A 16,035-nucleotide genomic window follows, 5' to 3' on the forward strand; every position below is an offset into this window, starting at 1 on the left:
ATTTGATAGCTGACTACTTGACATGCATGTAATATATACTATGAACCATGACGCAATATATACTATATTTATTCTTATTATATATAATGTCTCCTGACATATTACATTGTATCATACAAGGACCGAAACGTTAAACGTTGGCCAAGTCTTTTGCATTCCTGGATGCTTAAAAACAATGAAATTTTGATGAAATAATATCATGAAATGAAAATTATATCATGAAATGAAAATAATGAAAATATTAAAATAATTTCCTTATATACGAAAAACGAGTGCCGTGGTCTCCTTTTACTATACATCATCTCACATTACCACTGAGCACCATGCAAAAATGGACTTTTCAGGAGTGCCGTCCAACTCAAGTGCATCTTGATCATACCTAGACTCATGTACCTGATGCAGGTGCTTACCATTGAGATCCCCAAATCCTATTTCTCCTCCCTCAAGAAACACTTTAGCAGATTTATTTGGCAAGGGAAAAAATCGCGTATCTCCTTTGAGACACTGACTAAACCTAAATCTAGAGGAGGCATTGGGCTACCTGATCCCGAGGCATATATGAAAGCTATTCAACTCTCCAGGGTAATAGACTGGATCAGAAACCCACCTCACAAACTATGGCTAGTCCTAGAAAACGCTTTCTTACCATCCCCCATTCGAGCCCTATTGCTGGCAGACAGACCACATCCTGCACTTAAATCTATACCGAACCCCCTGATACGTAACACTCTAAAAGTCTGGAGGTGGTTCTCGGCCAACTCTGGGGCCATAACACTCCCCTCCCCCTTTATCCTTATAAAAGATGTGATTGACTTGGCTCCTAAAGAATTGAAAGAGAGTTGTCCCCTCCCCGTAGGGTCATCTGAGCTTGCTATTTCAAGACTATTAAACCAAGACGGAGGTATCCTTTCTGATCTAGATATTTGCGAACTATTTAGAACAAATATTCAGAAACCCATTCTCTTACGATTTCTTAGAAAGGAATCACTCCTTATTGCAAAACAGACTCCTTCTTTTCATGACCTTTACTGGTTTGATAAATTGATAGGTAACGCACTGTTCCCTCCTAAAATTATATCGACAATATACAAACATCTAAAATCTCCCACCTCTTTGGCTAAACCCGCTGTTATTGGCCTCTGGGAGAAAGATCTACAACAAACATTGACACCTTCTGAGATTTCCAACATATTGATTACCCCACACAAAATCTCCAGGTGTATCTTAATCCAGGAAAATAGCTACAAAGTTTTAATGCGATGGTATAGAACACCTGATAAAACCAAATATTACAAACCCAGCTCGTCTGATACTTGTTGTAGATGTTGTAAGGAGAGGGGCTCATTTATTCATATTTGGTGGTCTTGTGACTTATTAAAATCTTGGTGGTCTAAAGTATTCACGCTTAGTAATCATATTTGTCTGACCTCCTTCCCCTGCAGTCCAGAAGTAGCTTTGCTCCCCCTGGGAGTTAAGGGAGTGAACCCACATAAATCTGCACTTTTTTCCTTCATGCTAGCTTCCTTCATGGGAACTTCGCTCTAGAGCCACCTTTATCAAGATCTGGTCACCTTGGAGGGTATATAGAAACTTTTCTTAGTTCCTGTTTTGTCATGTAACCCACAAACTATCAGCATGAGTGTTTAAAAGTTGATGTGGCTTACCTTAATACACTCCTATGCTATCAGGTATTTTAATTTGATTGTGAACCCATAACAGTCCTGCTACCTGAAACTCAGCTTTGCCTGTCATACCCGGAATATGCTGGTCACATATTTTGTTCATTTTATTTTATTTTATTTACCTGTTATGCTACTTTGTTACTGATATGACCTAATGTAAAATGATGCCTGCGATGTAATTTTACAATGTACTTGGTCATTTACGTTTACTTGAAAAACGAAAAACCAATAAAAATTGTCAATATAAAAAAAAACAAATAGCATGAATCCGAAGCTGTCCTTATTAAATGTGTCTGTGGCTCAATTAGCACATAAAACAGGTTTTTATAACCTGTCATTCACCTACCTAAGGTGCCCAAGAGGACGTCGCTTTATACAGGGTGCCCGGCTGCAGCCATCTCCGTCTGGTGCCCAGCGCCACCGTCCCACTAGAAATCGCCGCCCTCCCTGTCTATAGTGCCACCTTCCTCACCTCAGCCCCGCCTCCGCAATCGTCCGGACCCTCAGGTTATGCCTAGTGCGCATGTGTGGGATCTGGCAGAGGGACCGGACGATTGCGGAGGCGGGGCTGAGGTGAGGAAGGCAGCGCTGGGCACCAGACAGAGATGGCTGCAGCTAGGCACCCTGTATGAAGCGACGTCCCCTTAGGCACCTTAGGTAGGTGAATGACACTGCTTTACCCAATTAGCAGCCCCAAAACGTAACTCCTTATAACTTGCTATTTTTGTACGCAAAAAGGGCAAGAATAGGAGAGGTTAGATTTTTCATGCGGACCTCGTAACGGAGCGCTGTCTGCATCTTTTGTGGCTACAATGAAGTGAATGGGTACCCATCTAAGCAGCAAAATCAGCGGCTCAGATGGGGACCAAAAAGAACAGTCTTGTGCATCTAGCCTTAGGCCTCTTTCACACTGGCGTCATGGATTTGGGCCGGATGAGATGCAGGTGCGCTGCGGGAAAATGCACGATTTTTCCACGCGAGAGCAAGACATTTTCATGCGTTTTGCATGCCCGTGAGCTAAAATCAGCGGGTTTGGGTTAGGTGTTGTGTAGATTATAACCATGTTATAAGGGAAAATAATACAAAGGGATTCTTAATACAGAATGCTTAGTAAAATTGCGCTGGAGGGGTTAAAAAAATATAATAATAATTTAACTCACCTTAATCCACTTGTTCACGCAGCCCGGCTTATCTTCTTTCTTCAGGACCTGGGTAAAGGACCTTTGATGACATCACTGTGCTCATCACATGGTCCATCACATAATCCATCACCATGGTGATGGGTCATGTGACGGACCATGTGATGAGCGCAGTGACGTCACCACAGGTCCTTTTCCTCCTGCACATCAAAGAAGAAGAAAGAAGAGAAGCCTAGCTGCTCTAACAATTGGATTAAGGGGAGTTACATTTTTTTTTTTTATGTAACCCCTCCAGCCTTATTGTACTATGCATTCTGTATTAAGAATGATATTATTTTCCCTTATAACCATGTAATAAGGGAAAATAATAATGATCGGGTCCCCATCCCAATCATCTCCTAGCAACCGTGTGTGAAAATCGCACTGCATCCGGACTTGCTTGCGGATGTTTGCGATTTTCACGCAGCCCCATTTACTTCTATGGGGTCTGCGTTGTGTGAAAAATGCACAAAATAGAGCAAGATGCGTGAAAATCACCGCTCATGTGCACAGCCCCATAGAAATGAATGGGTCCGGATTCAGTGCGGGTGCAATGCGTTCACCTCACGCATTGCACCCGCGCAGAAAACTCGCCCATGTGAAAGGGGACTTAGGCTTGAGGTTTGTAAATTGCTAATCCACCCCAAAAAAAAGGCTAACCTCCGTAGGCCATCCAATATTTTTTGTTGATCCATTGTAAAAATGCCTAAGGCTGGGTTCACACGGGCATGGCGCATTAGCTCAGGATGCGTTCAGTTAAAAACGTGCGATTTTTGTTAAAAAAAACAAGTCCGTTTTCACAGCGATTGCGTTCAGTGTTTGTGTTTTTTCCGCGCGGATAGCATCCCGATGACATGCGTTTTTAACACGCGTGAAAAAAAACGCAAACATCCTGTTGAGTCACATGTTCACTTGAAACACAATATAAACACGCCCAACATGCTCTTCAGTTTGTGGCAGCTCCATTTTGTGTGGATCTGAAGTGTGTTGATTCTATTTTGAGGTGTTCCTTTTGGAAGCAGCATGTCGTCTTTGCCCGCATCAACTCCTGATCTTGTGCTTTTGCACTGGCTGGTATTTCGTTGTTTCGGAGAGCGGAGAGAAATGCTTGAGGAGGAACCGCGGAGGACGAGGATGTGGGTTCACCCAATAATTGCACAGAGGGCTGTCAAAGGGCAGTTTCTAACTATGTATGCTGACCTGCGTGCGCACCCTGACAAATTTGTTCGTTATTGCCGAATGTCCATCCCTACATTTGATCTTTGGGGGAGTTGAGGCCTGCCCTAACCTTCATGAATACCAACATGCGGCGTTGTGTTTCAGCTGAGGAACGGCTAATTATAACCCTGAGGTATGTAAATTTTTTTGCAGTCAGGATAAAAAACATGTATTTTATGTCCGATATATAGCTGATTGTAAGCTGCATGATATCATGAAAAATGTGTTGGTGATAGTGTTTACATTTATTTTTTTATTTTTTTGTTTTCACAGATTTTTGGCAACAGAAAACTCATTTGCCTCATTACATTTTGAATTCCGCATGGGGACCTCCACAATATCAGGAATAGTGCGGGCTACCTGTGCCACATGTGGTCGCGACTGCGAGCTGCTGTGCTGCCACAACCAACAAGGCAGCAGTGGCTTCAGATTGCACAGGGCTTCCAGGATATGGCACAATTCCCCAATTGTATTGGTGCCCTTGACGGGAAGCACATACGGGTGAAGAAGCCACCGAACTCAGGGTCCCGATTCTATAATTATAAACAGCTTTTCTCTGTAGTTTTGTTGGCCTTGGCTGACACAAACTACAGGTTTATAATTGTAGATATCGGGGCCTATGGAAGTTCGGCAGATGCTTGCAACTTCCGGGCTTCCAGAATGGGTCGGTGGCTTCAGTCCAACCAACTGGACCTTCCCCAGCCAGCTCCTCTTCCTGGCTCTTCTGGCCCACCAGCGCCATATGTTATAGTTGGTGATGAGGGTTTTGCTCTATCGACAATCCCGATGCGTCCTTTCCCTAGGCGAGGATTAAATCAGGAAAGGTGCACATTCAATTTTCGTTTAAGCAGGGCCAGAAGGTATGTTGAGTGTGCCTTTGGAATTTTAGTCAGCAAATGGCGTATTTTTCATTCTGCTATTCAGCTTGTCCCTGAGAATGTAAACAATGTTATTAAAGCGTGTGTACTGCTTCATAATTTCACTCGCATGCATGACTCCAGTCCAGATGACGATGCAGAGGTGTTGACTTCAGCAGCCCATGGAGACCCTTCTCTACTTGGAAGAGCAGGTTCAGCAGCACTGAGAGTCAGATAATTATTTTCGGACTATTTCATGTCTCCTGCTGGGTCATTTACATTTAACCAACAACCCTTTTCATCTGGCCAAATATAATATTGTTTTCATACAGTGAAGATGACTATACATTGTATGTATCCTGGATGGATGTTTTTTTTAGTTAGTTATTTTTTATTAAGTTAGGGACTCGCAAAAATATGAGGACCCTTGACGTTGGTTGTGAACTTCCATAATTCACGTGCATAACTAATTATTTTAAATGCATGGGAAATATCAACTAATCCCTCTTAATGTCATTTTTTTCTGTACTGTGTATTGTACTAGTAATACAAAATAACAAAGTCAAATTGGGTTGAAATGTTTTTGCTTTACTGAAAAAATAATATCAACAAAAAATAGTCATATTTGACATAAATAATCACATTTACAACAATATCAAACTTCCATTACTTTACAAATTGTAGTAACGTGAGGGTGTGGGGGGGTTAACATCTGATTGAGAGGGCCGGTAACTGCCCTGAGAAGAGGGGGCAAAGTGCTGGGGTGGAGCAGCCTGAGCTGCGGAGGGTGCAGGTTGACCATATGATGCGGAAAAAACTAGGAGGGGCAGTAAACTAAATAAAATGTCACTTTTATTAATTATAGGGAGATAAAAACGGCCCCTACAGACAAACAACAAATACAGCATGCACACGAGAGTACACTGTTAGGACGACGGGTACAAATAGTGTAGCAGTCAGGTCTGGGTGTACTGTAAATAGTGGGCTGGACCACTCGCGGTAGGCCAGGCACGGCTGTGTCAGTGAAGATCAACTAGCCCTGTTGCCTCCCTACTTGGCCTGGTCCGCCCTACTCAATAATCCACGGGACGGGGTCCAAAAAACCCCGCAAGGGGTGGCCCCGACTGGAACTCTCTTCCTGTGTATGTGACCCTATCAAGTCCCTAGACACAGGAAAAACACAGGCTGCCCGAATGGACAGACAACATACACTATACAAACATACAGTATGCACAATGTGAGAGAATAACCCCACCAAAAAAAACCCTGGTTGGGGGATAGAGTGATGGTGATACTTATATGTCCCGACGCGTTTCCTCCCAGGAAGCCCCAGGATTCATCAGGGGACACTGCAGGCAGAATGTGACTGAGTCTACGGATCACATAAAACATACAGAATGTACAGTAAATAACGTGACATGGCAAGGATGAGCCCCCATGATATCAATCCCCACAGGGTATGGGAGACTAATCACTTACGTATACAGATGGCAACGGTCGGCGTATGGCTTCAAAGACCACCAACAGACTAAGACCCAGGGTGGTGGTATCCGCTGTGGTGGGGTGACCGGCAACTGTTGGGGCGGATATTGCCCCCTTATAAAGGCTGTAGGACCGACTGTGGTGATCCAGACGCCATCCGGCGCCACCGGATGACATCACGGGTAGAGTGAGTCATCCGGTCATGTGACCGGAGAGATCGCGCATGCGCAGAAGCGCAACGATGCGCTTCATGGGCCCAGGTGGAACGCACAAGCGTGCTTCCGCATCGCAAGTGGAATGAGTCATCCGGTCATGTGACCGGAGTGATCGCGCATGCGCACACGCGCATCATTGCGCTACAAGGGCCCAGGAGGAACGCACAGACGTGCTTCCACCTCAGGTGGCCACCGCGATGCGCCCAAGACAAGGCAATGTACCATCGCAGGGGCCACGTGACCGGAGCATTGAGCAAGCGGGCCATCCCCAGGTGGAACGCACAGGCCAGATCAGGCCATCACGACATCGCCTAGGGATAGGAGAGCATGAATAGCCACTCCCACCGGCTGCATGCTCCCTTCTCCCACCCGCCCCCCACACCAGGATCGGGGGGGGGGAATAAGCTCCAGGTGATAAGGAGCATCAATTACAAATGGGGATATGGGGAGGGGAGCAGAAAATACTGCTCTTAGGTCCAGTAAGAGCCCACCCAACCCGTCCCTCATACAGGAGGGGAAGGTGACAATATGTGCCTAACAATCCCCTATTAGACCACAAAAACCACAGGGGTTAAATGCCTGGAAAACCCCCAGACTATGATAGGACTATGAAACATAGGGTATTCAGAGAAAGCAGCTGAAATTAAGTTGCTCATTAAGGCCATGGGGGGCAACAGTGTTCAAGGTAAATATCCACCAACACTCCCTTTGTAGGAGGAGCCTATTCCAGTCTCCCCCCCCGCATGGGTTTAGGCACCCGTTCAATGGCCATAAAACAGATGGCTGAAGTACGTCCGTCATGAAATGCCTGCACATGATGTGCTATGGGGGTATCTTTATTATTTCGGATGTCCCCGAAGTGTTCCCCCATGCGTTTACGCAACTCCCTAAAGGTTTTACCTATATAGCGGAGCCCGCATACACAGGTGGCCAGATAGATCACGCCTGTCGTGCGGCAGTTCATAAAGCCCTTTATCTGGTAGACGGTATTTGATGGTTCACCAACAAAAGTCCTTCCTTGTGAGAGACTACCACAAAAACTACAGTGTCCACATCTGTGGCACCCGGCCACAGGGGTGTTCAGCCACGTCGACGGTTTTACTGATGGAGAGAAGTGGCTGTGCACTAATCTATCCCGGAGGTTCTTACCTCTCCGGAAGGTCAGTGAGACACTGGGACTCAGCACGTCAGAAAGGTCTGGGTCCATCAGGAGTGTCCCCCAGTGTCGAGCCAGGACACGCCTTACTTGGGTAGCCGCTGTATCAAAAGTTCCAATCACCTGGACAGTACTTTGAGATTCCTTCACCCCACTGGTTGACGGGTGGAGGAGTTCAGTCCCGGTACGCAATTACGTTTTTTCATACGCCACTCTAAGGGTGCTATCAGGGTACCCCCTCTCCCGAAATCTTGATCTCAAATCCCTTGCATGGCGTCTGAAATCGCTGGACTCGGAACAGTTGCGTTTCAGTCTCAAGTACTGTCCGGTTGGAATACCCCTCTTAAGGGGCACAGGGTGGCAGCTCTCCCACCTGAGGAGGGAGTTAGTGGAGGTGGGTTTGCGGTATATCGAGGTGCTGAGCCCGCCCTTCCCGTCCCTGCAGATGACAACATCCAGAAACGGGAGGCGATCCTCTACAATCAGTGAAGTAAACCTCAAACCGAAATCGTTAGTATTCAATTCAGAGACAAACCTCTTGAAATCGCTCTCTGGTCCGCTCCACAACACGAAAATATCGTCGATGTAGCGTGACCAGAAAGCGATAATGCCGGCAAACCATGGTGACGGTTCGGCAAACACCACGGACTCCTCCCACCAGCCCAGGAGCAGGTTAGCATACGATGGCGCACAGGAGCTACCCATCGCGGTGCCCCTGAGCTGGTGGTAGATACGTCCGTCGAACTGAAAAAAGTTACTCACCAAGATAAACCTTAGCAGTTCAAGAGTGAAGATGTTGTGCTGTCTGAATTGCAGGCCCCTGGTCTTGAGAAAGTGGCTACTTGCTGCAAGACCTTGCTCGTGTGGAATGGAGGAGTAAAAGGCCTCCACATCCACAGAGGCCAAAAACCAGTGTAGTTCAATAAATATGTTCTCCAGTTTCCCCAGTAGATCTCCAGTGTCCCTAATATAGGACGGCAAAGATTTTACAAAAGGGCGCAGTATCTTGTCCACATAAATTCCACCGTTTTGGGACAAACTCCCAACCCCTGACACAATTGGGCGTCCCCTAATGGGAGTAGTCTCTTTGTGCACTTTAGGCAGGCAATAAAAGGTAGCCATGACCGGGTGGGGAGGGTACAAGAAGTCATACTCATCGCCACTGATCAAGGAGGCTCCCTTTGCTTTGACGAGAATATCCTTCAAAGTCCCCTGTAGGTTGGGGGTGGGGTTACTGATAAGTGTCTCATACCCCGTCCCATCCTCCAGGATTGATAGGCACATTCTTCTATAGTCCAACACGTCCATCACTACGATGTTGCCCCCCTTGTCGGAGGGTTTGATGACAATACTCTTATCACTTTCCAATTCTGTGATTGCCAACCTCTCCTCCCTACTACAATTAAAACGAGGCGGAGGACGGTGAATGGTTGATAGCTCTGTGGTGACATGTTGTAAAAACACGTCCACACAGGATACGTCACCCGTCGGGGGCATCTTAACACTTTTATTTTTTAAGCGTGTAAAGGGCCCTAATCCCTCAGCATTGGGTGGCATACGGTCGAGGTTGAAGAGGAGATGAACGAGATTTATTACCCGTTTGTCTAGGTAGGGAGGGGAGTCTTGTGTCACCGCTAGGCCTGGAGGTTCCGGCTCCTCAGGGGGTAGTAATGTGCTCCCTGGTCTAAAAAAGATGTACTTTGTGTCTGTGCCGGAGGGTCACATACACAGGAAGAGAGTTCCAGTCGGGGCCACCCCTTGCAGGGTTTTTTGGACCCCGTCCCGTGGATTATTGAGTAGGGCGGACCAGGCCAAGTAGGGAGGCAACAGGGCTAGTTGACCTTCACTGACACAGCCGTGCCTGGCCTACCGCGAGTGGTCCAGCCCACTATTTACAGTACACCCAGACCTGACTGGTACACTATTTGTACCCGTCGTCCTAACAGTGTACTCTCGTGTGCATGCTGTATTTGTTGTTTGTCTGTAGGGGCCGTTTTTATCTCCCTATAATTAATAAAAGTGACATTTTATTTAGTATACTGCCCCTCCTAGTTTTTTCCTGATTGTTTTTTTGAGCAGTACTCAGGGAGGCATTGTTTGCCTGCTCCTGTTTGACCATCGTTTTTGTTACTGAGCATATGATGGGGGACCATATTGTTGGGGTGGAGGGAGGTATTGTTGCCGAGGAGGAGGAGGGTAGTGGGGTGGCCTGTTGGGAAACTGAGATGGAGGCCTAGATGGTGGCCCATGGATGTTCCCATATAGGCACCAATCTTCGAGTGCAATAAATAATTCAGTCGGATCTTTTGGCGGAATGGCTGCCTGAATGAGGATCCCAATGGCGCCTTGGGTCCGCAGATAAAGATCCTCAGGAACTTTTTTTAATAGGGATCCAATACTGCGCCCATATAATTCGTAATGGTCCTCCTGCCGGACTCTCGACAAGTAGTCGAGTACACGAGTATTCACCTCCACTTTAGCTGTGGGCATTGACCGTTTCCGGCGTGCCCCCAGCTGAAGTGAAGGTGCATACTCTGCAGGAGGGATGTGGGGCGTGGAGCTGGTGGATGGGCCAGCTTCTGACATCTCCTTTGTGTCCAGGGAAGGTGGAATGTCTTCCTCAGCAGCAGTCTGCTGCTCCTGGGCAGCCTGCTCCGTCTCTTCCTCCAGGTTGTCTTCCGTCCTTCAATTGAGAAAACATTATTAAATTACATGTTTATATAGGGAACCTGTCATCAACTTTATGCTGGCCATAATAATCACGCCAGAATAAAGTACAGACTGGTGGGTCACCTGCTGATTGTCAGTCTGTCCATCATTAGCAGATTGGTGAGAAGAGCAGGAGATTATGAATAACCAGGATTTTTCTCAGGTAGATTTGACTTTTTTGAAGGCCTGGCCTGCATTGATTATGATCCTGCTTCTCAGAACCTACTTCCTTTTAGGTCATATAATATAAGTGACAGTCCACTGAAATCAGCATTTGTGTCACTAATTTATGCTGCCCTCAGGGAGGTTAGCATAAACTTGATGACAGGTTACCTTGACAAATACTCAATTTATTTCGGCACATACCATATTTATAATTTAGGATTTATTTAACAGTAAGCATATATTACATATGTACTTACGGGCGCACGTCCATTATGTCTCTGAGGAACATTAGCTGCTCTTTATAAATATAGGGCCTTTTCTTCAGTGGCCCTGAACCACTGCGGCCGTGATGGGACATTTCTTTGCGAAATTGGTCGCGACAACTCCACCATCTATTCTTTACTTCATCAACTACAAAAAAATACATTACATACTGTATGACCACCATGTGGATTTGTAGGGATGTCCTCTATAGCAGTGTTGCCCAACCAGTGTGCCTCCAGGTGTTGCAAAACTACAACTCCCAGGCCGGACAGCCTTTGTCTGTGCAGGCATGCTGGGAGTTGTAGTTTTGAATCACCTGGAGGCACACTGGTTGGGCAACACTGCTCTATAGCATAACAAATGGCAAACTATCTTCTCGGATAAAACATGTGCTATGTTAAAATGGAGGACAATGTTACACATGTGCTATGCTACTTTGAACATAAAGCCATTATCACAAATGTCTATATATATAAATAAATATATATATATATATATATATATATATATATATGGACAATGCACTTACTTAAAGTATGGCGCTTGACTTCTGGAGTTTTGGCCACTTCCTCCCAGGCAGCATCTTTCTTGTATCGGTCATGGTAGTCACCAGACAGAGTGTCCCACAGACAGGGCCTGCCCTGGACCACCACAATCAACTTTTCCACGTCCATGGGCTTGCTGGGCTGTCTTGGCATTTTTCCATCTACTCACACCAACAGCAGACAAAACAAACCAGCTTCGGACATGCAGCTCTGAAAAAAAATCACTTCCTGTCTAATCACTTTCTTTTTCAAGTGTTGCTAAGAAACCTGAGTAAAAAATGGAACGCAACTCATTGCATCCGGATGCAATACGTTATTAACGCATCCCCATTCATTTCTATTGGCCCTGTCCTGCGTTACATACGCAGAATATAGAGCATGCTGCGATTTTAAAGCATTGCAGAAGTGATGCGTGAAAAAAAAACGCTGATGTACACAGCCCCATTGAAATGAATGGTGCAGGATTCAGTGCGGGTGCAATACGTTCACCTACCGCATTGCACCCGCGCGGAAATCTCGCCCGTGTGAACGCAGCCTAAAACTGAAAAGAAAAGTACATGTCCTTTTTGGTTTTTGGGATAAGGAACGGACATACTGATGCTGTAAAACAAAGCATACAATGCAACAGCTTTCTGCAAACCAAATAAAGTACAAAAATGCATAATAATTGCTAATTCTGTGCTTATAAATTAGAGATTCTTGGCAAATACATTTTGTACAAAATTATTTGAGCCGATCTGCCACACGTCAAGGCGATCTCTGTAGGACGGGTCCTAACACTAAATTCTACCTGTTATGTGCCACGACGGCTACCATATAATTCAGGGAGTGTAGGGGCCACATGCATGCTGGGCCTGCTTTAATTTCTGTCATCTTTGGTGCCAAAATGGCCTCCATTATATCCAAGGAATTCAGGTGCCAACTTGCATGCCGAGCCCACTCCACACCACTCCTGGTGCCAAATGACCACCAAAGAATGCAACGAGAGTCCACCCTATACCTCTCCTGGTGCCAAATGGCTTCCAGTGAATGAGGGGGAGCAGGCCAAGCTATATACTCACACTAATTAAAATCAGCCTATGAGGCAGACGAGCTGGCCAGAGTGCACGACTGAAGTGTCAACCACACCTACGGTACAAACTGCAAAGAAAAAGGGGGTCAGTCAGCACATCCCAATGCGCAGGGGCACGTTGCTATGGCTGAAAACAACACTGTAAAACAAAACATGCAATGCAACAGCTCTCCGCAAACCAAATAAAGTCCAAAAATGCATCATAATTGCTAGTGCTATACTTATAAATTAAAGATGCTTGGCAAATCATTTTGTCCAAAATTATTTGAGCCCGTCTGCTGCACGTCAAGGCGATCTCTGTAAGACGGGAACCTAACACTAAATTCTACCTGTTACAATTTGCTGTGTGCATTTTTACTGTAACCATTGAAATGATTGGGTCCGCATCTTATACGCAAAATAAAACATAACGGACACAAACAATATTCCTTTGTGTGCATGTAGCCTTACCCTTACCGATATTTCTATGGGATCTGACCCAGTTAGATGATCTGTGTGCTTCTGATTGCTTGTGCGGATGGCACCCCCATGTACTTCAGTGCAGCCTACTTATATAGCTTGCTTCTTTTAAATGTACACACTGCAGTGAATGGATGGCGGCTGCGTAAGCAAAGTCTGCTCTTTATAACTTTAATTGCAGCTTTTTACTAGATAGATGCGTGGTTCCATATTTTTTTTAAATAACAACATCTATGGTCTAATGGGTGTATATGCGATCAATATGCCTTCATTATTTGAAATTTACAAAGCTATATTTTGAATTTGTTCAAAAAGTTATTTTTTAAATAATAAGTAACATAACTATTTCTATTATATATAACTAAATTGAAGACATGCCCTCGTGCATAATAAAAGGTTGTACACACACCTAGAGGGAGAAAGGAAAAAAATATTATAATGCATGCTTTTACAAAAGATTGTGGAATAGTCCGAAAATTGATTGTACAGGCACCCCAGCATTTTCCCAACGTTGAAAAAATAATGGAATCCAAAAAATGACAATTACCGATTGTGCTCTAAGCACTTAGATTATTTTTCTTACGAAGAAGGTGGATTACGCAAAAAAACAAAATTAGACTTACCGGTAATTTTTTTTCCATGAAATCACCATGACTGCCACACAGGAGGTTGACCCATGACCTCTGTGGGGGCAGGAACAGAAAAGAGGTTAAATTGCCCCCTCCCACCTCCATTCCCCAGTGTTTCAAAGATTACTGAGTGCCAGAATCATAAGTAGAAATATATTCAAGGTATTACATCATACCCCGAAGGGGAGACACAAGGTATTACTTCATACCAAAAAGAAAAGGGGGGGAAATACGGGCCGTCATGGTGATTTCATGGAAACAAAATTACCGGTAAGTCTAATTCCGGTTTTCCATTTCATCACCATGACGGCCACAAGCAACTGCTTGGAGGACCTTGCGTCCATAGGAAAGGTCAGAAGACCTGGATAAGTCTAAGCGGAAATGCCTGACGAAAGTGTGTATGCTAGACCAGGTGGCCGTCCTGCATATGTCATCTAGTGAAGCTCCCGCTCTTTCTGCAAAGGTGGTGGAGATTGCTCTAGTAGAATGGGCCCGAACATTCATGGGTGGATCCAGGTTCTGAAGCTTGTAGTAGAGAAAGATGGTATCTTTAATCCATCGGGCAATGGATGACCTAGAGACCTTTGAGTCCCTATTCTTTCCTGCAAACTGAATAAGAAGACTGTCAGATTTTCTAAAGTCTTTTGTGGCTTCAGGTATCTCAGTGCAGTGCGTCTGACGTCAAGAGTATGGAAGTCACTCTCCCTCTGGTTTCTTGGTTTGTCGCAAAAGGATTTCCTGACTTCTGTGGTAGTTGGAGACTACTTTGGGCATAAATCCCAGATCTAGTTTTATGATTTTGTCGTCTGAGATGGTGAGATAAGGTTCTCTTATGGAAAGTGCTTGTATCTCTCCCAGCTGTCAAGCAGACGTAATGGCTATGAGAAATGCAGTCTTTAAAGAGAGTATTTTCATTGTGCAGTCTTCCAGGGGTTCAAAGGGAGGATGCATAAGTGCGTTAAGGACTAGGTTTAGGTCCCAGGTAGGAGTACGGGATCTTAGGGAGGGCCTCAGCCTGGTTGTTGCTCTGATAAACCACTTATCAGATCAGCTAGACTGGTGTCAAAGAAGGTACTACGTGCAGAGATTTGCACCTTCAATGTAGAGGGAGTAAGCCCCATCTCCAGGCCATTCTGTAGGAAGTCAAGGATTTTCTGGATGTTAGGTTCCCTGAGGTTTGGTTCTGTTTCTCCAGACCATGAGCAAAACCTTTTCCATATTATAAGGTATATTGCTGATGTCACTTTTTTCCGACAGTATTTCATTGTAGAAATTACTCATGTCAGAAAAACCTTGGTGTTTCAGTATGGCGACTTCAGGATCCAGGCTGTGAGCTTGAAGAACTCTGGGTGAGGGTGAAGGATGGGGCCTTGCTGAAGAAGGTCCCGGATGGGTGGTAACTTCCAGGGTTCCTCTATTGCTAGTTTCCGGAGTAGGGGGAACCAGCTCTTTTTTGGCCAGAAAGGTGTGATCAGTATGACAGTCGTCTTCCCTTCCATCATTTTCTGGATTATTCTCGGGATCAGGGGGAGAGGGGGAAAGGCGTATGCCAGGCCCCAATTCCAAGTTAGTGATAGAGCATCGATTCTCCAGGGGTGGTCTCTTGGGTTCAGCGAGCGCAATGTTCTTAGTTTTGCATTTTCTTTTGAGGCGAATAGGTCTATCGTGGGGAGGCCCCATCTCCTGGTTATCGTCTCGAACACTTCTTGTTTCAATGACCACTCTAAGTGGTCTATTTTTCGTCTGCTGAGGAAGTCTGCTTCCTGGTTCAGAGAGCCTTTCAAGTGGACTGCCGAGATGGACCTCACTTCTTTCTCTGCCCAGGAGAATATTTCTTCCGCAATGCTCTGGAGTCTTTTTGAGCGTGTACCTCCCTGGTGTCTGAGGTATGAGACAGTTGTCATGTTGTCCGATAGGATCTTTACATGGCGGTTCTCTAGAAGCTCCCTGGCTGCATTCAGGCTCTTCTAGACAGCGTACAATTCCCTGAAGTTGGAAGATTGATTGGACATTTCTTTACTCCAGGAGCCCTGGTAGTATCGGTCCTCGACCTTTGCCCCCCAACTGGAGTTGCGTTCCGTGAGGATTGTAACAGATGGGGTTTTGCTCCATGGGACTCCCCTGGACAAGTTTTTCTCCACTGTCCACCAGGATAGAGCTTGGGATCCGCAACCTGTGGTCTAAATATCTTATTTTTTTGTTCCACCGGTTCAGAATCCATCTTTGCATGACACAGTAATGTGCTTGAGCGCATTTTACTGAGGGGATGCAGGAAGTTAGAAGGCCCAAGAGGCTCATCATCTCTCTTATGTAACATACTCTTTTCAGTTGGAATATTTTTTACCTTCTGTTTGAGACCCTGGATCTTGACCTAAGGGAGAAAGGTTTTTTTGTTTTTGTGAGT

The sequence above is a fragment of the Bufo gargarizans genome, chromosome 5, assembly GCF_014858855.1.
Source record: "Bufo gargarizans isolate SCDJY-AF-19 chromosome 5, ASM1485885v1, whole genome shotgun sequence".
Classification (NCBI taxonomy): Eukaryota; Metazoa; Chordata; class Amphibia; order Anura; family Bufonidae; genus Bufo; species Bufo gargarizans.